Here is a 25,598-nt window from a genome sequence, read left to right as displayed (position 1 = left end):
CTCCATGACTGTGTGCTCTGTAGCGGATCGCATCGTGTGCTTTTCCTTCAGTCAAAAGGAGCCCTTTCAAACAGAACTAGCACAGGGAAACATAAAGCCAACAACAATTTCGCACTTTGTCGGTTACATTCTGAGCTCACTTTTTTGTAAGCTACAGTATTTGTCCACGAGGATTCCAGATCGGAGCTACAAAGTAGGCTGCTATGCTTGACGCCCGTGTCTTTTATTTCTCATTTTATTTCCTCTGTAGAAATTCCCACATTTCTAGCCTCTATTCTGCTCTAGAACAAACACTGGGATCTGTCTGTATGTGTAGCTTCCTTCCTCTAACCCAGGGGCCTCCACTTTTACCCGTCCAGCTACTTTTACTCAACAGAAGCTACAGAGAGCCACATGCTTCAAAGACACTCATGGAGACTGCACTTTATTATATTAACTCACGTGTTCTATTGTGTTCTGTACTCAGTGGTTGAAGCAACCACTGAGTACAGAAAACGACTTCAATACCTTCATTGAAGATGGACAACTCCTGTACGATTGAGAGCTTATGTCAGAAATAGTAAAACACATTTTTACTTAACAATTCATAAAAATAGGTTATTCTTTTAAAAATACTTTACACACCCAAAACACAAATAACTTCAGCCTAGGTAAATGTGAAATAGTTCAAACAATAATACTCAACAAAACAAAGTAACCACAAGATTAGTAAACAAAAGAAAACAAAAGTTAATAGCAACAAAAAAAGGATGTCAACCAAATCCACATCCCCAAACTATAGGGATATATACAAGTGCTAATGCTGTATGTGCAAAATGCATGTAAGTGTCAAAGGGACCGTACCATGATGAATTTCTCTGGGGGAAACTGTTAAAGCAGTACTAAGTAACTCATGCCCCTAGAGGCCATAAGTGCCACTGCAGGTGTCGTAGCATGTACGTTTATTTACTCATTAATTGTCTGTGAGAGTAAATACTACGCTGACAGAAAAGACAAAGGGAGAGAGCGATATTGTACATCCAATAACACAATGAATCAAACAATCAAACTTGGCTGTAAATACTGTTTAGCCCGCTAGCCTGTTTGCTTCTTCGTGATTCTATTAGTGTGTATAATGGGGCCTCCGGGTCAGAGCAGGGAAAGTTGCAATTGTGGTTTTCTGGGCAGAGACACCAGGGGGATATGAAAGACCCCATTAACACTTGTATTACCCCCAGAGGGACTACAAAAAGGATTTATTAAGGTAAACAAGTTACTTAGTACTGCTTTAAGGCAGCAATGTACATGTTAGCTCACCGCACTAGTGAAACGAAGAATAAACAAATCTAAACAATATTTACCTTTGCGCACAACCAACTATGGCCAAACCTTCTGGCGCCTAACAGGAGAGACCAGTCCCCGACCACTCCTTTAAACACCTTAGCCAGAAGTAAATGGTACTAGCGACACAGATGAGCTAACAGGCATTAAACGCACCAGAAACAAGCTTTACATGCGCCAATCCACGGCCAACAGCCCCGAGACTGAGCAGTTCGGCGTTCACAGCTTTACTGCATTACTAATCAGGGCAACAGGAAGTGAATGTGCAGGGGAGGAGTAGGGGGAAACTGCAGATCCACCATGAAGCGAATCCACTGTGATAGTGCGCCCTCGGAATGTTGATGTTGATCTGCTTACACGTGAGATAGAAGAACAAATTTGGAAATTGTAACTAGATGTTTCTGTTGATTGATAAAAATATCTTAACTTTGAACAGCATAGAAATTGCTTGATATTTTTGTTCCTAAATGACAACTCTAACCTAGCCTTAATCCTGACCACCCTAACGCAGCATGCATGTATGTGCTTTATTGTATTTTATTTATTGCATCTATTAATATATTAATTGCATCTGGCTACTCATTGTTGAACGCTGCTGTTGTTGGCCAATAAAAGCAACAAAATAAAAAAGTATTGTGTGTTTTCTGCATTGTCTTTGAGGCCCTGCCTCAGGGGACTGCAGTTTGCCAGTGAAATGGAGCCCCAGAGATTCCAACATGTGTCGTTGTGACAACATCAAGTGTGGCATCTCTGACAGGGCCCATATTCTATATACCACTTTATATTTTCCATCAGCTACAGTCCGCTCCTCAGACGAAAATAGCTTTAGCACAGCTGTTTGATTTAAAGTGGTACTGAGGAGATATCTGTGAGCACTGGAGCACTAATGGGCATAACAGACATGGACAAAAGTATAAAACTGGTGCATGGTGGAAAAACAGAAGAGCAGAGAATTCAAGATCCAGAATGATCAAAACTAGGTTTGACACATGTGCCCTGACAGCGTCTCAGTGTCACATGTCCAGTAGGTCACAGACTGAAGATTCAGGATTTATGTAATGTTCTGTGACAAGATAAACAGCAGCAGCTGGGGCACCTCTGATGAAATGTCATAGTCAGTTCTCAGACATGGCATCAATTATGTTTTCTGACTGGGTCAGACAACAGCATCTCTCTCTATTATATACAATGTAAACATGTCTCTTCTCATCTGCAGCTGGACACAGGTTACTACTATATGTGTGGATATCTCCACATACACAGTACTTCACAATGCAGTAAGCAAAAGAACTTCAGCTGATAATGTGAGACTCTGACAATGAAACCTTAGGGGAACCCATGCCTGAACAGGTGACGCCAGTCTGCCATGTTTCTGCCGAATGCTACATGCACTGCAAAAATATTTGGAGAGAAGAGGTTTTATGTTTGCTCTTGTCTGTGAAAGGTTAGTATTTGCATGCAAATGGAACACTTTGCCTCTTCAAGTGCAGCCTCAGCCTTTATTTGATGTCTGCTTAGGTTAATGGTGTTCCCAGTCGAAAAATCTGCACACTGTGTTGTGTATTGTTTGGAATTGTCATGTATGGTGATAGAAAGAGGCAAGCTTCATCAAACTGTGCTAAAGATACTGTACAGTACAAATCAGCAGGCAAATGTATCACCATATGAACCTTCCTACTGCAAAGATTTTTTTTAGAGCATAATCTTTAATAAAGTTTGGCCCTTCTGAGGACAATCCTTCCTCCCACGCTGGCCTGCTAATTCACCACAACCCGCAGACCGCTCTCCTGTGTGTGCACATTATGTTTTTCATGGCCACACTCAACAGAGGCTTTGCCAAATGTGCTTCTCTCTCGCTATTATGCCCCGCACAATGTCTGTGTAATGAGCAATCCACACTTTACCAAAACACTCCAGACCTCGAATAAAAGTGATACCAACAGAGACGTGAGAAGTAACACACTCGAATTGTGCATTGAAAATTCTGGGTTGATGGGGAAACCGCTGGCCTAAACTCTTTGACCAATAAAAAAGGAGTAATTGAAAGAAAACTGAACTTTCTGAAATCACACTGAAGTTTTTCACACTGTCAGCATGAATGGGTATGCTCTTGTTTCGTGAACAATCAAACAAACCTGAGTCATGTGAAGCAGTTCAGGCAAACCTCATCCTAACTCCCCATGTAGGAAGGATTTCTCTTTGTTTGCTCTGATCTGCTGACCTGAACCTCAGAGCAAGATGGGATACGCAGACCTGTTGAGCCCAGTATCTCAGTTTCAAAAAGACATTAATTCACACCAGTGGTTCTCACCTGGTTCTACTTCAGACACACTTTCAAACTTTCATGACCAGGCAACCTAAAGAAAATCTTTGTCATTATGAAAACATTTTGACCATTCATTTTGACCACACTAATGATGAGGCGGACAATCAAAACTAAAGAATTGATCAACAGTCATAGTCAATATTAGCAAAGGCCTGTGACCTACTAATTATGTTTCAACCCACTTTTGGATCCTTAATCACCTGCTGAAAACCATTGTGTGAGTACAGCAAAAGTGAATTTTGATATTCTGATAGTCAGGGGAAATGTGCTCTGTAATTTCAAAAGTGTGTACTGTACGATTCATGTTGATCACTACTCACTGTAACTGCAGTGCAAATGTAAAGAATTCACTCATGTTCCAGAAAAAAGATTCCATAGAGTACATAGACTCAGTTGGGCTAGGCACAGGGCTAGGCATAAGTGACCCAGGCAGTTTTTATCTTTCATTTTTGAACCCCATATCCCCACCATCTACAACATCGCTAATTTCCGGACATAACTTTGGAACAGAAAGTGATAGAGGCCTGCGGTCTTTTGTGTGGGCCAAGCTCAATCTAGACTGTTGGATCGATTCTCATCATTACAGATGGGTTAAGGAATGTCGTCAAAGCAAAGGTGGGTAAATGCCAGAATACCTGCCAGTGTATTTATTTATACATTCAAAGCAAAAAGGACAGGAGACAGTTTAGAAACTCAGCGTCCAGATGAGACGTGTTCACTTTTGTCAACAAGGAGCTGAGCCTTAACCTTTTAAACAATATACTGTTGTATTATCCTACAGTTACACCATGAGCTATTGGAATGTGCCTCAATTATAAACCAAATCAGCAATCGTGCACCGGTCGCAGTCAACCATGTTTAGCATTGAGACCACACTGCACTTACAAACACTACCTGAATGCACTTTAAAAATGAAAATATCTTAACAACCTGTGGGGTTTTACTACAGCTGGTCATGTGACCAAAGTGTCAATTGTCTCGAAAAGTGCTTCACTGTACGAGTTTTGTATCAGTGTCAAAGCTGTGTTCAAACAGAATGAAGCAGCTTTAGGACTCTGAATCTTTAGCGAGTCTTTTGCAAGAAAAACGTTAAACTGTCACACGGCTTCACTCGTCCATCAAGTGACGATGTATTTTTGATAGTGGTGCTATGTTTGAGTTTGTTTTGCACATGAACAATTCATTATTATTCAGTGGCCACCTATGTGTGCTTTTGGCTCTTTGTGTGAGTCCTGTGCATTCAGAATGATGAATGGTCTCTTTACTGTGTAGAACTGTATTTTCAGACGCAGATCACATACTGAAATGACTCTCATATATTTCCTTATCGCTGACACACATGTGTATGCAATGTTGTGCATTTATTGGCTCCCTGTATTCAAATAATGAGGCTTATCTCAGCCAAGCTGCAAATCAGTCTTTACATTAATTCAGTCCAATTCCATATTTCCTGCACAGAGAATGCACTGCCACTGTCAACACGCTCTGCACAATGCCCCGTCAGCGTTCAGAGCTGAGGAGGGAACTGTCGACTGCAACCAGTAAATGAAATCTGTCCTCGAGATGCTGAAAAGATTCCATCCTGTGTGAATCAGGGCTGAGACTGGAAATGTGCTTATGTGGACAAACATCCCAGGCATAATCTCATAGAGGCTGAGGAGTTCTCTATTTGAACAGCACAAGCGAAGTTAGTGGTCAGTTAAGAGGGAAAAACCAGTCAGGGGAGACACGTCTTTGGCTCTCGCCTGAGTTGCTGCATCCCTCCAGGGATGGGACATGTATGTGGCTCACATTGACAACACAGTAGCTACTTTAATATTGGAGATATTGTTAGCATCTCACTTGCTTTTAGGTCTGGCCTCCCATCCCCACATATGAAGAAATGTAAAATTGTGAAACTTCATTGAGGAGGACTGCAGAAAGTGAACCCTTTTTCTTTTTCCTGCTGATGAAACTGCTGACCCTGGTCCAACCGTAAACCCCAAAGGCCAAAGCAGGATGATGGTCAGAAACAAAGTAAATTGACTAAACTGCAGTCCTTGAATAGAGTGGAGGATCTGTACTTTACTTGAGTAGTATGTTTGACGAGAATTATTTCTTTCAGTTTTAGTCCACTAGATCTTTTTTTGTAAATAGGAGTAAAGCTGCAGCTATAAATTGAGGCCTATAACATGTACTCAGCAATGCATGTTGCTTGACTATTCTTATTCTAAACATGAAATCCGGTGTTGTTGCCTCTCAGAGCTGTTATCACGAGAACTAATAAAACAAAAAAAGCTCTTCAGTTATTGGCCCTATGCCCATAAAACACCATTTTGTTCCAAAAATGTCCCCCGCCAGTGGCACATGTGAAAGTTAGATTTTGAGCTTGCGGATGAGGTTACTACAATACAGTGTTCATTAATCGCATGATTAAACAACATGTTATTCCTCCAAATGAGAATGAGTTTACACATGTACCATTCACAGAACAATGGCTTGCACCATCCGTCATGCTTCTGTGATTATTATAAGGCTCCAAGCAACAAATCAATCACTCAACACTGATTTTACACTTCTCATTAAAGACCATGTGACTCTATAACACAGTTAGCTCCGGTTTCCATCCAATCAAGCGCACTTTAACTCCGTCCTTGTTTTATGTGTGCTGCTAATCACATCCTTTAGTGCGGTATTGTCTGCAGGTCACTGTGTCAGCAGGTTAGGACTCTATTGGTTTGACAGCCATTGACCACAAGCTTCACACGTGTGATCGATAAACCCAATGTGACGCTCTGCTGTGGGCTCTAAAGACTACACACATTACGGGGCGCACACATCCAGAATAACACTTAGATGTTATTGTTCTTACTGTTAGGTAAGTAAGAACAATATGGAACAACAAAGTGCATGTGACATTGTTTGAATAATCATTATTGGTGATTCTGAATGGAGCAGACACTTTGCACTTCCAGCAGGTTGTTAGGAGATTTTGTGAATTGAAATACTGGAAACAGATGGACTTGTTTATTCAAAGTTAGCCACGTTTTAACCAGTTTTAATGATAATAGCCTAAATTCCAGGTCTAAACTTTACTTGTGACCAAACTTTAAAAAAAAAAAAAAAAAAAAGACTGCAGAATAGATCTGTTTCTTCAATTTTCTCAGCAATTAAGAGTTTTCAGGATATGTTGTAGAGTAGGACAGTCGAAAGTTGTTGTCGTATTAACTGCAGCAGTTGTAGAGTGACAGGAATTCTACATTTGTGGAAACTGCGTCTGTTATCATGCTTTAGCCACATGTGGAGAGTTTTCTATTGGTAGCGGTAGTGCAGCAGTTAGCGCTGGTGCTTCACAGCTAGAAGGTCCCAGGTTCAATTCCCACCTGGACGGGGCCTTTCTGTGTGGAGTTTTGCATGTTCTCCTATGTGTAGGTTTCCTCCACCAATAAAAACATATACAATAGGTTAATCCTCCTGCCAGGTGATTCTGACCATTAACCTGGTGCCACATCTGTGCTGCTCACTTCTCGTACAGGCTGCTCCAACAGCATTGAGGATGGGTCAAATGCAGAGAACGAAGTATAACTTAATTATTAGAAAGGCGGTGTAAAATAAAGTGTTTCATCAAATATTTCACTACAAGCATCACATTTGGCACAATGTCCATGAAGTACTACTTAAGAAAAGCACGTTATCCTGCTGAAACAATGGGCGCCAGTTTTCAAGGAGGTATTGCCAATAAAATATAAAATATAAGTTTAAAAAATATAGAAAAAGAAGTAGAAATGTACTGATCCATCAAAATGAATGTATTCTGACAGTAACACCTTAATTGTGTCGATAGAAGTCCAATATGGCCACCAGTTTTCAAGATGGCAGGTACTATGGGACTCAAAATTAGCATTTCCAGAGCTGTCTGATCACAGATAAGCCATTAGGTTGAAGGACAACATCCATGCACTCAGCACCCAGCATGGAGAACTTTGAGAAATATGTTGTCCAAGAAGTACTTCCAAAGATCCAGACATACTCAAAGTATGAGTGAACAGACTATCTCCACTGAACTTCAAGCCTGAAGGCTGAAACAAGGTCAAACAGAGGTAAAGGACACTGACGTGGAGTCACAGAGAAAACCAAACTACCACTCAACTGGAAAAGCTTCCTGCGTGACAGCCACAACAGGACTGAGCTCTTCTGGATCCCAGATGTCTCAACAATGTTGCATTTAACCCATCCTTCGATGCCACTGAGGCAACCTGTTAGGAGCAGTGGTCGACGTGCCAGAATCACCTGGCTGGATGTTTTTAGTGGTAGAGATACAGACACGGGAAGAACATGCAAACTCCACACAGGAAGGTCCGCCCTGGTGGGAATCGATCTCAGGACCTTCTAGCTGTGAAGCGGAGACACTAACCGCTGCACTACCATGGCGCCCCAAATATAGGTTCAAACACTCTTGTGGGACGGTTTCAGTGTTTGTATCACCAAGTGAGGGATTGTTTCAGCAATATGCTATAATGTTAGAGTAGCCAATAATATTTTTAACATTTCATACAAACTTGCAAAAAGAACTTAGTCAATAGTTAGGAGTGGAACACAATAACTATAATAATACATGTTCCCAAACAACCACTACTGCATCTGTTTGATCATGGAGGGAAAAAAATGTACTTTTGAACTTTTACTTCTTTAATATATAGGCCTAAGATGTGTTATTTTACTACTTTACAACAAAAAGTTTTCCTGAAATACTTAAAAAACAATCAATTTGGGTACCCTCTATGTCTGATTCTGGGCAGCAAACTCTCAATTTCTCCGTTTCTAAAAATAGTGAGTGCAAGTCGAGTGTATATGGTAAAAAGTAGATTTGAACGGAGCAGTACTACAGATTAGTGACACAGGGGGCAGCACAGAGCCGAGATTCCAGCATGTTATGAGCACATAAAATGCTGGCAAGGGTAGCCGATACAGTTGCATAAATTATAAAATGTAGGATATTTTATCTGAACCTACCTGGGAAAAAAACAAAAAAACATTATTTATTGGATAATATAAGTGCAGCGCGTAACAATATTATATCTCCAGTTTTGTGAGTGAAGTGATGAATTTCGAGTGAACGACAAGGACAGAAAGTCCTCGGTGTGAGAGAGCTGTTATCTGTGTTGTTGATGAGAGCCATCTCACTCTCATGCACAGACTCACTCTTCATTAAACGCTGCCATTTACATCGCAGAAATGAAGGGGGGTTTGGAAGTAATAGCTCCGGTCACCTAGTCGCTTTAATAAAATAAAACTCTTTCTCTGGTTGCGAACGTTGGACAAGACCAAGACGCTCTCTCCTGATTGGCCACTTGCTCCTGTGTACCTGGTAGTGCTAAACACCGCTAAGCACGCGTTAATCCGCGGTGGCTCCTAATCTTCTCTTGAAAACACACTGCTGAAGCCCGAGCGGCGGACCGTGCCAAACGCACCCCCATACCCACCTTCTCTGGCGTCAGTCAAGGACTCGCTCTACACGTCCGCTTGACTTGTGCCTCTTCTGACTCTCTTACGTCCGGCTGGGGCTCGACTTTTCTTCGTCCAGCGCAGCGGTTTTGCGTCACAGCACCGAATTGAGTGGAACATTTCACTAACAACTTTCCCGGATCTTATTAATCTGCTGCCGAGAAAAGCCGCATCCAAACACAAGGACACACGGCGTTTCCAAGTGCACGGGAGGAGAGACGTGCCATGCTGCAACACTTTTCTGGATATACACACAGACGGTTCTAGTTTGCGTTGGATAAAGACACTGCACATGTGATCCGCGCTGTGTAGTGCAGAATTGAATCAGTTTGGCCATGAATTCAAGGGAAAGAAGACGGTGAAGAAGTGCGAATGAGAGGAAATGTGCGCCGGGGACGGCAGCCTGTTTTGCAGCTTGTCTCCTGGAATTATTAGCAGAGGAAAGGGAAGGGAGCGGCTGTAGATTGTGAAAACAGTACGGGAAAGCGCACGGAGCAGAGGAGAGCTACTCATGGATACACACATACACACACCTTTCGATTAAGGTAAGAGGGAGAATGAGCGAGCTTCTGATATCGGCTTTTTTTTTTCTTTAGTCCAATGTAGTTCACCATTCCCTGTGTTCACTTCTGTTCCGTTTCTGTTGGAGCATTGTTGTTCGATGTCCAGTGTTCAACATTGTGGACTATTTGCATCTTGTATTGCGCAGTTTAATCAAACAAACCAAAGGTCGCATAGTTGTGCCCCGCGCATACTAATATTTTGTGGTCGAGCAAACAGCAAGAATACGGGACTTCTTTACAAATTAGTTTTTTTTTTTTTTAGGACAGAGGGAAACAGTGCAAGCGGTTGGTCTGTTATTTAAGCCTGAATTCACTTTCTGTGCAGTCCAAAATTCACGTGGCTGTGTGCGTACTGCGCGCCTTCGTATGTATCCATGTACGTGTATGTGTGAGTGCTTCAGCCATCGATCTCCGCCATGAGGGACCGTGGGCAGCGCTGCACCGCCGCCACCACCCACTTTAATCAGCCCCTTCCCGCGCGCGCACTGAGCGGAGCGAGCAGGGCACAGGCGGGCGGCAGCGCTGCTTCCCTGCGTAATGAGAGTTCAGCACCACGGACAGCGCACCCAGCCAAAGCCACCGTCGCTGGCGCTGCACCGCGAACAACAAAACAAAAAAAAAATGTGTCGTCCAAGTTACCAATGCGCATTAGATCATCACAGGTGCTCCACTTTGCACTCTTGTTCCGTCAATGTTTCACTGGCAGTTAGAGTGTTCTGACGCAAAATGAGTCACCCAGTACCCTCTGCGTGTTGGTGTGGATGGCGTTTGTTTCCACAGAGGCCTCGTGAATGAATTGGTTCCAACGCAGCAATCATGATGTCTGAGTGTCTGAATGGGACTAAAATAGAAATGCAAGTTGTCTTTTTAAACTAAACCCACTGTTTGTAATAAAGGGGGGAAAAAAATAAATAAAAAAGGACAGTTTCAGTTAGAGACAGTAAAACAAATAAGGAAGAGGGGCAGTTTCTGTGGGGGGGTCTTGAGTGCATTTATTGTTATTATTATTTACTGAAAACGAAATGTGTTGTGGCTGTGTTTCTCAAGCCCTCTACCCCTGCTTTTATTGTGGCTTTACTTTTTTTTTGTTCGACATTTTTTTTGGGGTGTGGCTCAGGCTACAGCTTTCTCCAGCGCCGAATAGCACCGGGGTGATTCCAAACGCAACTCAAGCACACTTTCAGACGACGTGTTAAGCTAACCTCTGCATGTTTATTTATCACTACAGATACTTTTTCCCTCGCCTTTGACTCTGCTGCGCAAAAGGCTACAATTGCAGAGAATGGGGGGGTGTCAATGTTAGATGCCTGTATGATGCTGCAGGGTTAATGCCTTCTGTCGAGACGGCCTTGAAGAATTGATAGGGCCGCGCTGACAGACGAGATAACCTGCGATCACAAGCAAACACACACAATTTACAGCAGCGCCAGATGGATGCTGAAGATGCACTTAGAAGTAGGCCACTTTTACCTTAGGGAGAAGCTCGGCGTGAACACACAGCTCCAGGAGAATGGGAATAATGGAAGAGGGGAGAGTGGGAGACATTTTCATATAACACAATCGCTTCCAAATGTAGTGGAGAAGTTGCGGTTTTGCATTAAAGTGTGTTCTTTGTGCGGTGGTGATTCTCAGGCTTTCCTAGTTACCGCAGTTCTACATGTACAGCAAGGGCACCGGTGGTTCAAAATTCCACCGGGCACTAATGCTTTCATTCAACGTGGGTCAAAACACAGTCAAGACTCTCAACAACAGGGCTAATGTTTTGAGAACAGCCGCTCTAGACAAGAAGAGTGTGGGGGCAATGCACATCGGAAGCAGTGAATCAGGATGGCACCGTGCCCAATCCGAAAAATGGTGTTTCATCCGCTGTATAACGATGAATACTTTTGTGGCGAATGGGCCACTACTGTGGGGGCATTTTCGTCTCAAATTGATGTTTATTTGAGAGAGGCAGCTCCCTAATGACTTTAATCACTGCTCGCGTTGTCAGTGCGCGGGGCCGCTGGCATTCTTGCGTTTCAGCAGCTGTGAGGAGCAGCATATGCACTGACTGAACCTGACACCTCATGCAGAGAGTGCCGAATCAGCTGCTGGGGTGGAGCCCGGAGATTTGCACTGAGCACGCTCCCCTGTACCACTGGGTTTGTTACATAATTAGAGGTGGCCCCCAAGAGAACTTTAGAGCGTGTTTGGGTTTCTAAAAAAAAAAAACATGAAGGCAAAGGATACAAACGTGGGCGACGGCAAGTGTAAATGTGTTAATGACATTTGAGGGACCTTTGCCACATCTGCTGAATAACACGGTTCACTGAAGCTTTATATTTGTTACATGCCACGTCGGGCGCAGCCATCTTTGAATGATCGCTCTCGGGCTAGCTGATTCTGTGCCGACGAGTTTCCAATCAAAGGTGCACTAAGCAACATATTGTGCCCCCCTCCAAAAAAATCCGATTATAATTTTGTGTATTTGACCTTGTAGTCGCCCAGTGGCTGTATGACTGGTCAGCGTGGCGCCTTTACTTTCCATCACAGTGGTCTCAACAAGGCTCCAGGATCCATTGTTTTGTAGGTTTTCTGGTGAGAGTGAAAACCTTCCAAACAATCGATCCTGCAGCGACCTATGTCTGGCATTAGCGAACACTTCCTTGTGATTTTTTATATTGCTACAACACCTCAGCGCTTCAGCTCACTTTGTACATTTCTGAGTCAATTCTTTGGATTAGAATACACAAAAACAAAGCCCAGACTTTTATTCAACTTGAGTAAACAGAAAGCACTTGCCATGGCGCTCACTAGTGTTCTGAGTTTTGAGAACGGTCTATATTTAAAAATAGTGTGTCCTTCATATTCAAGGGTAGGTGATTACTCTGAAATTCTGAGGAACATAGATATACAGTGTTTAGCAAACTAAAAACAATTTTAAATCTACGAGAGAATGTGAAAACAGAGGTTGTTGCCACTTGTTGATTTCTATGTCTTCCCAGCACTGCTACTGCAGACATTTTTTTGCCACCATAACAGTGAGTGTGAAAAACACAAATTGTATTGTACGGGGTCTCGGCATGCATTCACCTGGTCCTGGCCCCCAGGTCTCCTCGCCAAGAGACTGACTGTATACATCAAAGCCGCTTTCTGAAGAGGGAGGCCATTGTGCAGCTGTGAGACCCAAGGCGGCGTCAGCTCCTTGCCTCTCTGTAACACAAGTCGCCCTAACATTAAGATGTCACTGCTGACTGACCAATATGGCTGCAGGGACAGGGCTGCGGATGTGTAACTCGAGCACGCTTTAAGTCAGGGAGATATATTTGCAGCTATAATTATGGATCAGACATGGGCTGCAGTCTGTCTGGGAGGGCACTCAGGTTTTGTAAACATGTTACTCTTTGAGTCAGAAACAGCCTTGGTGCCTCACACTGCCTGTCTTCAACCTCTTACCCCCCACTTTAACCAAGCACATTTTCCTCCAGTTCGGCTTTACCCAAATTTAAAAGCTTCTCCACGGAAAAGCTTGGCCTGTGTAACACCTCATTTGAAAGCCAAGACCTGCAAAACTAAGCGTAGCGTTGTTGCTGCGTTTTCATCACATTTTTGACGCATTGTTGTAGAGTTTTCGTCTCTTTTTTGTGTGTGTTTTCATCACTTATTATTGCCACTTTTTTGTCATGTTCTTGCTGCTTTTTGTCACATTTTCATCACATTTTCTGTTGCTTTTTTGTCACTGTTTTGTTGCATTTTCTTCCTCGTTTTCGGCGCTATTTTGACTCTCTTTTTCAAGAAGCTTTTAGATCTGGTTACTGCCGAACAAGATAAATTGTGCTCGGTTCATTTGAGGGTTAAAAGATTAATGGAAAGTCTTTCAGTGCTATTTTTTTTTTAAACTTTTGTTGTTTGTTTTGCATTTGTTGTAGAAGTTGTTGAACGTGTGGCAACATTAATACTAGTGGTCATAGCAGGAAACATCAAGCTTAAGAACACTACACTTGGAAGAGAGAGCAGTCTTTCACCTCAAGTTACAGTATGTCTTGAGTTTTCTGTTGTTGCCAAATTTAGATATTTTTTTGTCTGTTCATTTCATTTTTCTCCATGCTGCATTGAATAGAGAGACTTTAATGTGAGTAATACTGTACATTATTTTCCACTTTGGTTTAAGTATCGAGGAAGGAAGGACTGGCGTTGTTTATTTCACCCCACAGTTTTAATACACTCGGATGCTGGTGCCTTATTTGCCTTATTTCTGTGTTTTGTTCTGAAAGTGTATGTGTTGGCCTTTCCTGCCTCCCCCTGAGCCCTGTGCTTTTGTGTTTTGGGGATACAGTGGCTGCTGTCATTTAATGGCACCTTCATTCATCATAGTCAGCAGTGCAGCCCACTCACGCTGCACTATTTCCAACTTTACTTGTAAAAGCCTCTGACTATAGGCCCCCACTGCTCACAGGGCTTTGAGACTTTGGGTTATGTGATGTAGTATTGGACAAATTGCATTCATAAGAAAGTACATTTTGTGAAAGACTGCTTTATCCTTTTTGTGAAGTGCATATTAGGAGACCTCGGTGAAGGCACATAGTTTGCTTTGTGTCCTTGAGCCAGGCATTTCTTCAGCTTTGTGTTTGTCCAGCGTCATGAGTGAGCATGTGTTTTGGTGCTGGTTGGAGAAGTGGTGCTGTTGGCACAGAGCAGCTGTGACTACAGCGACGGCTTAGGGAAGGCAGCGTGTGGATAAATAATGGATTCCAAATAGATACTGGAAATCAAATCTCCCGAATGTCCTGGTTTGCAGAAAAAAAGAAAAAAAAATAACAACACATTTTTGTAAGAATAAGAAATTTATGAACACTGCTACTTTTACATACCGGAGATATATTATGTATCATGTTAAAATAGCTCCCATACTCCATCACGCCACACACTGTGTCTTAGCATTTAATTGGTGCATGGACAAATGTAGCCTTCTAAGATCATGACACACTGAACAGGTGGCCTTTGTCTTTGGTTTTTCCTCATTCTGGGACATGTCAAAGCCTTTCCACACAGAGGCAGTGTGAACCTCTCACCCCTCTGACTCACAGTGCTCCTCCGCCACTGAAACGGGGTGCAATGTACCCTTCCTGTTACCGTCATTTACAGCTAACAGCCGCCATTGTTCTCGCCTCCCAGCTTTTGCGCTAAACGCTCAGCGATGAAAAGTGGTTTGTCCCGAGCTGTTGTCGATGCGAACCTTAGTTTTCACCAGGTGTTGACAGTTCATTTAAAGGTGTATATTTGTTAGCAAAGGACGCCAGTAGCTAGATACTCTCTCTGTCAATTAGAATTCTTTAGCACTCGGTTTGACTTCATCATGCATGGCTTTAGATTTACAGTTTTGCGTGTTCTGAGCTAGAAAATATCTACTTTGGTTGCGTTATTGTAGCCAAGGATGAGAGCTGATTTCAAGAATATCATCTAACAACGGCGGATCATAATACGTGCTGCGCTGCAACAGTCGGGAGTAAATAAATCATTTTAATATTGTAATAAAACTCTCGGTCCAAGCGGTGGACTTTTTGAATCACCAAATGCTGACAGTGTGGCGCCGCCTGTGTACCCAATACGTCAGGTCGATATTTTATGTGTAGCCATTAAAGACACACACTTTTATTCAATACATAAAATGGTTTTATGCCCCTCTGGATCACAATAAACTGCAGTTTTTCCTGGTGGTCAAAAACATAACCCTCGCCGGCAGTTGTCTGTCGCGCTTTTCTTTCAGCTCCAAGTGCGTTGTAAATTGTTCATTTGTTTCCCTGTCACACATGGGGAAGGTACCGCTGTTTCCTATTAATCACGTCAAATTTTTTCCATTAGCTGACATTTCAAGACTTCCTTACTTGGATTTCGACTGGATCTGTCTCGCTAAGCGCGCGCGATGGCAGCTCAGCAAGGCTCTATCTGTCTGAGCAGCGATGTGCAGCGGGCCTCAAGGTTAGCCACAAAAAAAACTGTTTAGCTTCAGAGATTTCAAAATGGAGAGCTCCTTTTTGCCTTCAGAGGAGTGATAAGATTCAGCCTCTGCAGGGGACGCTGGCACCGGGAACGCTCTCATTTAGAAGGAAGTTGGTGGGAAAGCTTATCTCGCTAAGGTCCGCAGCGAAATAAAGATGTAGACACAGAGGCAGCATTGAACCATGGTCTCTGGGAAAATCGAGGCACAAAAGACGTAGCATTGAGGGAGGGATAAAGGCTGCCCCTCAATGCTTATGGTGTCTAGAATTTGACGGTAAGACAGTAAGCGTCGCTGAAATTTACCCGTAAAGGTCACCTGCCACTATGCTCTAGTGTCTCTATTCAGCTGGAAAACATGGCTGCCATCGGGTTGTCAACAGGAAACAGGTAGATACGAAATGTCCTGATAAGACAAAGCTGCTGTGAGGAAGGATTTAATGTGAAATCCAATCTCATATAGGGCGTAGAGTTGAAATTGTTTCAGTGAATGGATTTTAGACGGGGCTACAAGTCACAAACCAGTGCCTCGTGCTACAGCTTTGTAGTAGCATGGAATTTCCTTTAGCCGTTGAACTGTCTCTGGAATGACTGATCCTGTAGGATGTAATGTCTATTAATGAAGCCTTTTGACAAGCACTTTGTAACCTACGAAAAGCAACATTGTAATTGTTGACTTACTGGAAAACATAATTAAAATAAGTGGTTAATAAAGGTTTAAGAGTATATCGCTGGAGGTTGTAGTGTGCTGTGCATGTGTCACAGGCTAAAACGCAGTGGGAGCTTAAAGTGCAATCAAGGAGATGAAACAATGATAAAAAGTAATTAAATAACAATTTATTAAAAGGCCTATGTAAAAGTCAGTTAAAAATAACATTTAAAATACTGAAAGAACAGGGGCTTAAAATACTAAAAATAGAGAGGATGTGCGTGCTTTGCTCTAAGGTGCTGTCAGTCCGGTTCTCGAAGAAGGGGGTCTGGGCGGCTCCAACGGAGGTCCAGGGGTCCGCCTCAGGGCACGCAATCTGCCGCCGCTGCTGCGAGACCCCGCCGTGCCTGTCCCAGTGCCATTGAACGCGCTGCTCCCTCGCCGCCGCCGCTCATCCCGACCTGGTGGGATGCGTCGTGTCCAGGCTCGTCCATATTGTCCTCGGTGTCATCGACCCCCGTGCGCCTCGTCCTCGCACTCTGCCTCTCCTCAGCATCCATTGTGTCTGCTACCACTGCTACTTCTACTACTTCTACTACTACTACTACTACTACTACTACTACTACTACTACTACTACTACTACTACTACTACAACTGCTCATCTCATGTTTTGGGTTGATGGCACTGGAAGGACACGGGGAGAGCAAGCAGACTCCTGGAACTTTCGTTTTTGTTGGCAAATATTTGGATTGCTCCTTTAGCCCTGTTTGGCATCCGTTACTGCGCACATTCCTGAAGTGAAGTCTCGTGAGGCAGGGCCTTCGAAAGTAAATTGCTGCAACATCCAAAAAGTGCAAACTCTCTTGGGCAGAAACTTAAAGCTGCTTTTCTAATTTGCTCTCCAGATTTTATTTTTTCCCCCCCGAAGTTGAGTGCACTGTTATAGATTGCAGCCATTAAGAAGACTTTGTCCCAGTTCTGCTTTAAAGTTGAAGCTCTCTCCCCACAAGCGGCGCGGTTGATAAATTGATGGCGCATCTTTTAATCCGAGCGCTCTGGCGAGGGTCGTCCTCGGCGATCACGGGGCGCCTTCCTTGTCACACAGCTCTGCCTTCATGTAACTGTAGCTCCGCGTGCGTCCCCTCGACGCCACTCACGAATGCAAACAGCTATTTCACGCCTTTATTGGAAACGCCGCTCCCGTCAGACGGCTTCTCACCGGCGGCACAACCTGCACAAACCCAAAACTGTTGACAATTACTGTTGTGTTGTTTGGTGGTGACGGGGCATTTGCGATTCCTTGTTCCTTGAGGTTTTCTAGCTGTGAAGGAGGGCCTAAGCATTTGTTTGTCTGCTTCACTGTTATATCTGTGAACTGTTCCTGTTTGTAATTCAGTAAAAACTTTTGTTTACAACTTTCTCATTGGCTGTGGTTTATGTATTACAATCTAATCCCAAATTTCTCTTTGGCTCATGGAAGCTCGCTAATTGCTGTTGATAGTAATCCGTGTCATCACATAAAAATATATTAACTTTTCCTGGGTTAATAATGTCTACGCTATTCTTGAACACCTCCTCTCAGCTGTAACAATGCGATGCACCGTTCGGTTGGTATTTTTCACATGATTACATAAAGTCGTGTAATTGTGCACTAATTAGTTTTAATGAGCTGCTGGCAGGCATGCATTATGATGCTCCAAAAATAGTTGGAAATTATAACGCTGTGTGTGGCAGGCCATCGGTGCTACATTTCTCCATGCATCCTGTCGTGTTGGTGTTTTTGTTCAAATCAGTATTTTGTAGACAAAAGCTCTCAAGGTGACATCTGTGCTGGCCTGTTTCAGAATCCAGTGTATTCAGCATGCTCACCCCAAGAGGCTTCACCAGCAACTAACAACCTTTTTGCAGGATTTTATAATGAACTAGTAGGATGTTCGGGCAGGGTTTAGCTTGTTATTGGTTGCACTGTTTGTCATTGTTTAGTGATAGTATCTCAGTCATGACAAACGCCTTTGATGTTGTGGTCTTAACTTGCCGCTGAGAAGGCTACTCTAAACAGAGAGCAATTTTCATCTAAGACCCTCATTATAATGAAGGCTTCTCTTTCTTTATAAAAAAATAAGGCCGTCATCACATCTCTTCAAACAGTCACTTCTTCTTGGTTGAAATGTTGACCACACTGTCAACAAAGATGATTGGTGGCTTTAGCATAGCTGCCTTTCCACAGGCAGGCGAGTGTCAGCCCAATTCCTGGTTTTCCATAGCGGTGGCCAGGGCCAAACCGGTCTAACTCTGACTGTGGCAAAAGCGCGCTGAATTGTACTAACGTGACGTGGACAGAGTGCTGGCTGCTGATAGGCAAATGGGAGAGTGAACAGCCCTCACTAAATCAGGCAGGTCATACGGCTTTAATATTTCACAACATCATACCGATGTTCTAAAAAGTGATTTTGCTGATATTAGCATTTAGCCGCTGTTAGCGCAACTTAAGGTGGTGTTAGCATAACATTTGCATGTTGCTTGCTGTTAGAGAATGAACAATGGTGTTCGAGAGGATAGATGAAGAAAATGCATCAGTGTGGATGTCTTATACAGGAGAAGTTTATTTACCACTGGTACGGGACCCGGAGACATGAACTCGAGGGATAAATACCATCTCGAGCGTCAGACTGATACGCAAGCAAAACATTCAGTGGCTGAGAATGGGCGCCTGAGCATCACAATCAAGGCTATGACAGAGATAGTACTCTCCGCCACTGAATGGTTTGCTTGCGGACCAGTATTACGCTCTGAGAGGGTATTTATCCCTTTTCTGTGGAAGCATAGACACACTTGAATGGTAAGACTAGCGTAATGTCTTGAGTTTATGTCTCCGGGTCCCCGTCCCTATGGTAAACAAACTTCTCCTGTATAAGACATCCAGACTGCTGCGTATTCTTCATCTATCCTCTCGAACACCATTAATTATCTTGCACTTACCTTCATAGTTCATGTTTTAGCGGTTGCATTTCTGTTTCATTAGCCTTGGCACCTCTGAATGATTCCATAACCCCCACCAGAAGGCAGCATTTGTCCACTTTCCAAGATCTGTACAGCATGCTCCTCTGTGGGGGTGCCGCTCACAACAAATGCGTGTGTGTGTGTGTGTGTGTGTGTGTGTGTGTGCGTGCGTGCGTGCGTGCGTGCGTGCGTGTGTGCGTGCGTGTGTGTGTGTGAGTACGTATGTATGTTTTTATGGTCCGTAGTGCTTTCCCCATGTTGTTGGTAAATGTTCTTGTGTAGTGGTGTTTACGTTTCCAAATCCCTCTCCGTTTGATCGGTAAAAGTTCAGTTCTGCTGCTTAAAGATCAATAGTTTCCGACAAAGCCTCATGAGGTAAGAGGCCAAACATCTTCAAAAGTAAAATAACCCAGGACAAATGACGTCTTGAGATTCTCTGTTATTTTTGTAATCAATTGTAGTGACAAAAAGCTCGAGTCACAAGAACTAAGACTACATTCGAGCAGGTAAGAATTGACTTCAGCAGGACGGGCAAACAGAGACTCGCTGTTTGTTTAGTAACTCACTTAGGCCTCTCTCCCGCGCTGATGGTGCTAAGGATTTTAACCATTTGTTTTGGATTAACGGCAATCTGTTTAATGTGCAGCAGTCTTGATCCTACACACAGCAGCCATTGTTAGAGTAGAGTTAGTTCAAATCTAAACTTCGATCTTTTTATCATACACATTTTGAAAGGCTAAATATATGGGGGGGAAAAAAGGATTCTAGACAAAACATGCTTGGTTTTGACGATATTTCTGGTGAAAAATATAAAAGTAAAAAAAAGAAGAAAAAGCCTTGTAGCACCCTGAATCTTGTTAACTCCACGAAGCAGCGTTCGGTGGGGATCATTAATAGCTGCTTTTGCTCTGAGCTTGTGAGAAATCAGGTCAGTAACATTAAAGTGTGATCAATTCATTTTGGGGCGCTTTGGCTCGTGGAGGCGTGCTCAGTGGTGGTCGGGCAGTGGGAGGCTGCTAAGTGTCCTTTGCTAATGGTCCACCAGCTCCAGGAAACATTCAGGTGGATTTCAGCACAGAAGCCTGGCGGGGGAGATCTCTCTTTTACTTGGACCAATTAGCATCCTTTATGCGGATGAATGGGCTCCAACCAGCGGATCTACAGGAACAGAACCTTGCACTTGTGACGTCGGGAGCAGAAAAGGTGCAAAATGAAAGCATTAGTTTGGTTGAAAGTAGTAGCACCGATCTGTCAGAAATATTTGTCTTAATTGCGTATGGAGCATAAAGTCATTACACATATGCAGACTTCTGTTTATGCTGTATGCTAATTTCAACATGGCTTCTTCTTATATTCCAACTGACTTTGAAAATAAACTTCTTTGAAAATCGCAAAATGTAGAAAAAACGTGATAGCATTTTTTGTTTTTTTCTTCCCCTAACCAAAGTCTTGGCGCTAAATATGGCCAAAGTTGATTCATACACCGGGTCTCCATGGTGACATTAGTGCGGAGCAAGTTTAGAGCTCCGCCAAGGGCCGTTCAATCTGTTTTATTTCTTACCTGGGCTTGTGTGCTGCAGCTTCGTCCAGTGCCTGTATACTTCCAAGTGTGGACATCTCATATTATACAAGGCCCTTGAACATTGCACTCTTCATGAACTTCACTGAGGCAACTGCAAAGTACCTCTCATCATACCTGCAGTGGAATGTCTACAAATCATTTACTTAAAAGCAGTTTTTTTTTCTTTTTTTTACTGAAAGTCCGATAACTTGCATGAAAGATGAAACGGCCTTACTTATCTCTGCCGTTAGGTGTCCTTGTATTGAGAGCGGGTAGAGAAACATTCACCCTTGGACTTTAAGACGGAGAGAAGAAAGCTTGGAAATGCTTGTTTTTAATGACACACTGTGTATTGAAAAAGACAGCTTGCCTAGCGTCAGTATAATGTGAGAAATACATTGTGGGCAAAAAAGTTTCAATCGTCTGTACTGTGTTGTCTTAGCATTGAAGAATTTTCACCTCTCACTTCCACCGGCTTTTTCAGCAAGTCATGATCTCTCAGCAGCAGGCTGTAATTCTACTGTAGAGAACTGACATTCTGGAAATCTCTTGCTTACACAAAAATACGGGTGGTGGTGGTGGTTGACAATAACAAAACAATGCAATGAAATGTGAAAATGTCAGTAGACAATCAAAAGCAGGAGGCCAAATTCTTACCAACAGCTCAATTTCCAATTTCACTTTCACAGAAGCAAATGACTCTCATTTTTTGTAGCGCAGGTATGTTTTGCATCTCATACTGAAGAAAATGATATGTTGTTGTGGGCAAACATTTTGCCAAGTGTATTTATAATATGGACACACCCACTGATGTTCTTTCTACTTCCAAAGACAAACAATTTGATAACGTAAGGCCACCATCACAAATATTCACTGATAATTCCTAGAATAAAAGACTCACAGTATACAGGCTTACTGTAATAATATATCAACACAATAAGATAAGAACTGTTGCTGCCAGAACAAACACAGAATTTTAAGAAATAAGGAAGAAGTGGCAACATCCAAGTCCATAGAGCGGGGCCTGATCAACTTTCTTCCTTTGCAAAAGGGATACAATTATATCTGGAACTCACTCGATGGTAGTTGTAAATTTTGTAAGAAAGACAAAACAACAGAACTGATTGTTTAGCTTGGAGGTTTTCTTATAGATTTTAATGTCACTTTTGAATAAAAATGAATGAATAGAATTGAACAATATGGTGCCTCTGATGAACTGCGACACAATTCAGTTTCGAAAATGTCAGTACAAAAAATTATATAAATTATGAAAAGGGAGTGGGGGGGAGAACAGTTTGCCCACCTCTGATCTAGAGGGAGTGATTCAGCAACGTGTCCAAACTCCTGACTTTCCAAACGCATTTCTAACTTTGCAGTTCTTCACGCGGATCCGTTCATAAGCAGGGAGCAAAACTTTCAGAGAGCAAGGAACAGCTTTACTTACGGTCATGGTTATGCTGATAACAAAAAGAATGCTATTGCACTACTTTGGAAAAATTGAGAACAAGGCCTTTACGGTTTTAATACTGAATTGGATCATAGAACATTCACTTTTCAATTATCATGTGTATTTATTGGAAAACAGTGCCATTCTCTTGATGGAAGTGTGCACTGATTGCTCGCGCATCCTCAAAAAAATCCTTGTTATAAAGCAGAGCAGCTTAAAGTGTTCCACTGGCGCCTGTGACATGTTTAACAACTATAAAGCCTCAGAATATGGCACTGACTTGTGACCACTGCTTCATCTGTGCTTTCAAAGGACAACAAAGAGCGTGTTTTATTCGCTCATAAACAAATCTCTCTGCCAGCTTTGGCCACAACAGGCTGCATAAACACAGTATCTTTGTGCCCAGGCCACAATCCCTGGTAGTTTGGCTCCAGATAAGCTTCTATTATGTTTGCTTTCCTTACTCCACTGGCTGCCCTTAACCACGGCTAATACCGCTGGCATTTCGAAACGGCGCAATGACCTTTTCGTTTTTTATTGTTGCATTATGTTTATTTTGTATCAACTTGTGGGCACGGAAAACACGCAATCTAAAGGTTAATCAAAAGGCTAGGTGGAGTCGGACTTTTGGGGTGGCTTTCTTCACACGCCCCCAGGAACAAAATGCGCATTACAAGATTTATTACTCGGCCTCGTGATTTGAGAGTTTTATGCGGAAAATCTCAATGGTATAAGCGGTTTTACTCTGCCACCGAGTGTTACTGAGAGACAAAGGCAGGCCCGGCAGCAGCTCAAAACGAGGAGTCAGATTCTGATTAGAAGTTAAATGAGTTTTCACACAGGCAGAATGAGCTCAATTACCTGCTTTAATAGAACTCAGGTCTGGTGATGGGAAGAGGGGAGGAGACGGATTACGCTTAGGCCTTGGCAGTTGTGTGGCAGTTCGGCAAAAGCGCCCCCCCGAAAGCTGCAGATAGCGATGGCCTATTTGCATAAAAGGAATGATTTGATTATTGTTGTTTGATGCAGGTTACCACACAAGTACAAGGGTTTGCAAGGGTTTGCTTGTATTATCATCGTGGTGTAATGTAATGAGAGATGTAAGTCGTACAAGAATAAACACCATACGATCTGGTACAGTGTTACACAAGAAGTAACAGCGGGTTTCATTTATATAGCGCTTCACAAACTTGACTAGATCTTTATGATGGGACTTACGCCGGTCATTAATTCACGGTCTAGTTGGCTGCTTGACCAAATCACGGCTGCCAATCCACACCAACTGCCTCCGTCCTTGTATACTCGCTCACTAAAACCCCACCAAACACTCAGGTGGGTGCAGTGTCTTAGATATGATGAGAATGTATGATTTTTACATTATTGTGCGATCAGTAATAGATCATGAAACACAGTAAAAAAAAATCTCATTTACAACAGCATTTGGCAGACCAAAGTGCTTTACATAAAAACACACAGAAAAAACATTCAGTATAAAATGACACAACATATAAAATACACAATCAAAATAGAGCAGTACTAGGTGCCCTGGAAGTTATGGAGAGAGTCATTAGCAGAACCAGTGTTCTGAACATGGGCAGGTAAAGCTGTAGATACATACAGGTGGAAGGATAAGTTGTGCTTCGCAATAATGGATCCTAGCGGAAGCATACTGTATACAGACTGAATAGGGCTGGGCCGAGGATGGATCCTTGTGGGACTCCATAGGATAGTGAAGCTACAGAGGAGGAGTGGTCCACCATGACCACAAAGGTCCTTCTTTGGCAATATTCTCAGTTGAAGGTATAAAACATATTCATTCTCATTGCACCAAGCGCTAAAATGCTAAAAAAAATAAGTGGCACCTATATAGATGACAGTGACACATAAATATGGGAAGTAAAAACAGATTCTTCCCACATTATGTTTTATGATTATTAAAAAAGGATACAACGTTAGCATGTTTTGTTGCGTGTGTGCGCTCACACCTTTAGACTTGATTCACTTTGAGACACTACCCTCCTACGTATGCTTTTATTGCATCAATTAGTCTATAATAATTTCACTGAGAGGCAGCAGCCTGACTGGGCAGTTGCCAAAAGCAAACTTCCATGGAGTGCCTATTTTGCACTATAAATCATCTGACCTTTTATTGCATATTAATTGCGAGAATAAAAATCCTGCCTGCCTCACCGAGTCTGCTGATGCCACAGATCTGAGTAGAGACGAGTCTGGTTGTTCATCATGCCCCATTATATCATATTAATGCTTTGCACAGTAACTACTTGAGACACTTAGCTCATTTCATTGTGAGGAAATTTAAGATGTGGTTTGGGATTCAGACTCATAATTTGGGTGAATGTAGTGTGTGAGTTAGTGGTAGGAGGGGCCAATTGTGCAGTAAGTAAGCGAATGACTGAAAAAAAAAGGTTAAATACTACAGTATGCCCAGTTGTAATATTTTTCAGCACTAGGGTGGTTTGAGAAGAGCAACAACACTTGTTTGAATAGCAAATCCTGTTTCTAAATCGGATCACGTCAAATACTCAGCTTACATATTTCCTTCACTCCATGACTAATGCTATCAGTTCCATACATACAGCGTGCGCAATCACAAAAGCCAAGCGGCAAACCATGCCCAAAGAACCAGAAAGCAAAGCATGGGGAATGTCACAGAATTTCAGCACGTCCGAATGTGGCCTTTATGTCTATTTCTAGGAGTGAACTCAATCATTCGGCCTGGACGCCCATCGCTGCGCCACCACAGATACGGGTTTTGAGATGGCGTGTGATAGAGAGAGCGGGGAAAAAGCCATCCATCATGTGTTGGCCCTTAAAAGCTCACAGCACTTTGGAAACGCGGGCACCACTGTGGTGGAGTTCACAGACGCACTTTCAGGTGAGCAGATTGCAAAGGGTTTTTAAATACAAATGCTGAGATCGGACACGGATGCCAACATTTCTCTTTAGACACTTTACAAAACTGAATGGGGTTGTTATCTTCACTTAGCCTTGAGTCATAGTGGCAAACAGAGTAAAATGAAGTCTAGCAACACACTCAGCCATAGAGACAACGATAAGAGCATTGCTACACCGTGTTTCTGTGAATGCAGAACTAGCATATTTATGTGCTAATATTGTCATCGCACAGCCCTGTGCAAAAATGTTTCAACAGAAACATTGCAGATGAATGTTGAAGGATGTGTCATTGAAAAAGAAACATCTAAACTAAGAAAGGGACAATGATCAAATGATGTAATAGACTGGAGTGAAT

The 25,598-nt window shown here is 42.7% G+C and overlaps 1 protein-coding gene across 3 annotated transcripts in view; it reads left to right on the top strand.

The window, feature by feature from the left end:
• The first annotated feature begins 8,867 nt into the window (after positions 1-8,867).
• LOC306975481 (leucine-rich repeat and fibronectin type-III domain-containing protein 2) overlaps positions 8,868-25,598 on the top strand; it is a 180,301-nt gene continuing 163,570 nt past the window's right edge. For all 3 annotated transcript variants that reach the window (XM_079573031.1, XM_079573030.1, XM_079573029.1), the window contains exon 1: positions 8,868-9,675. The gene's annotated coding sequence lies outside the window, so the exon portion shown is untranslated. The remainder of the gene's footprint in view (positions 9,676-25,598) is intronic.

The sequence above is a fragment of the Gobius niger genome, assembly GCF_951799975.1.
Source record: "Gobius niger genome assembly, chromosome: 16".
In the NCBI taxonomy this organism is placed as follows: domain Eukaryota; kingdom Metazoa; phylum Chordata; class Actinopteri; order Gobiiformes; family Gobiidae; genus Gobius; species Gobius niger.
This window is presented reverse-complemented; position numbering and strand designations above follow the sequence as displayed.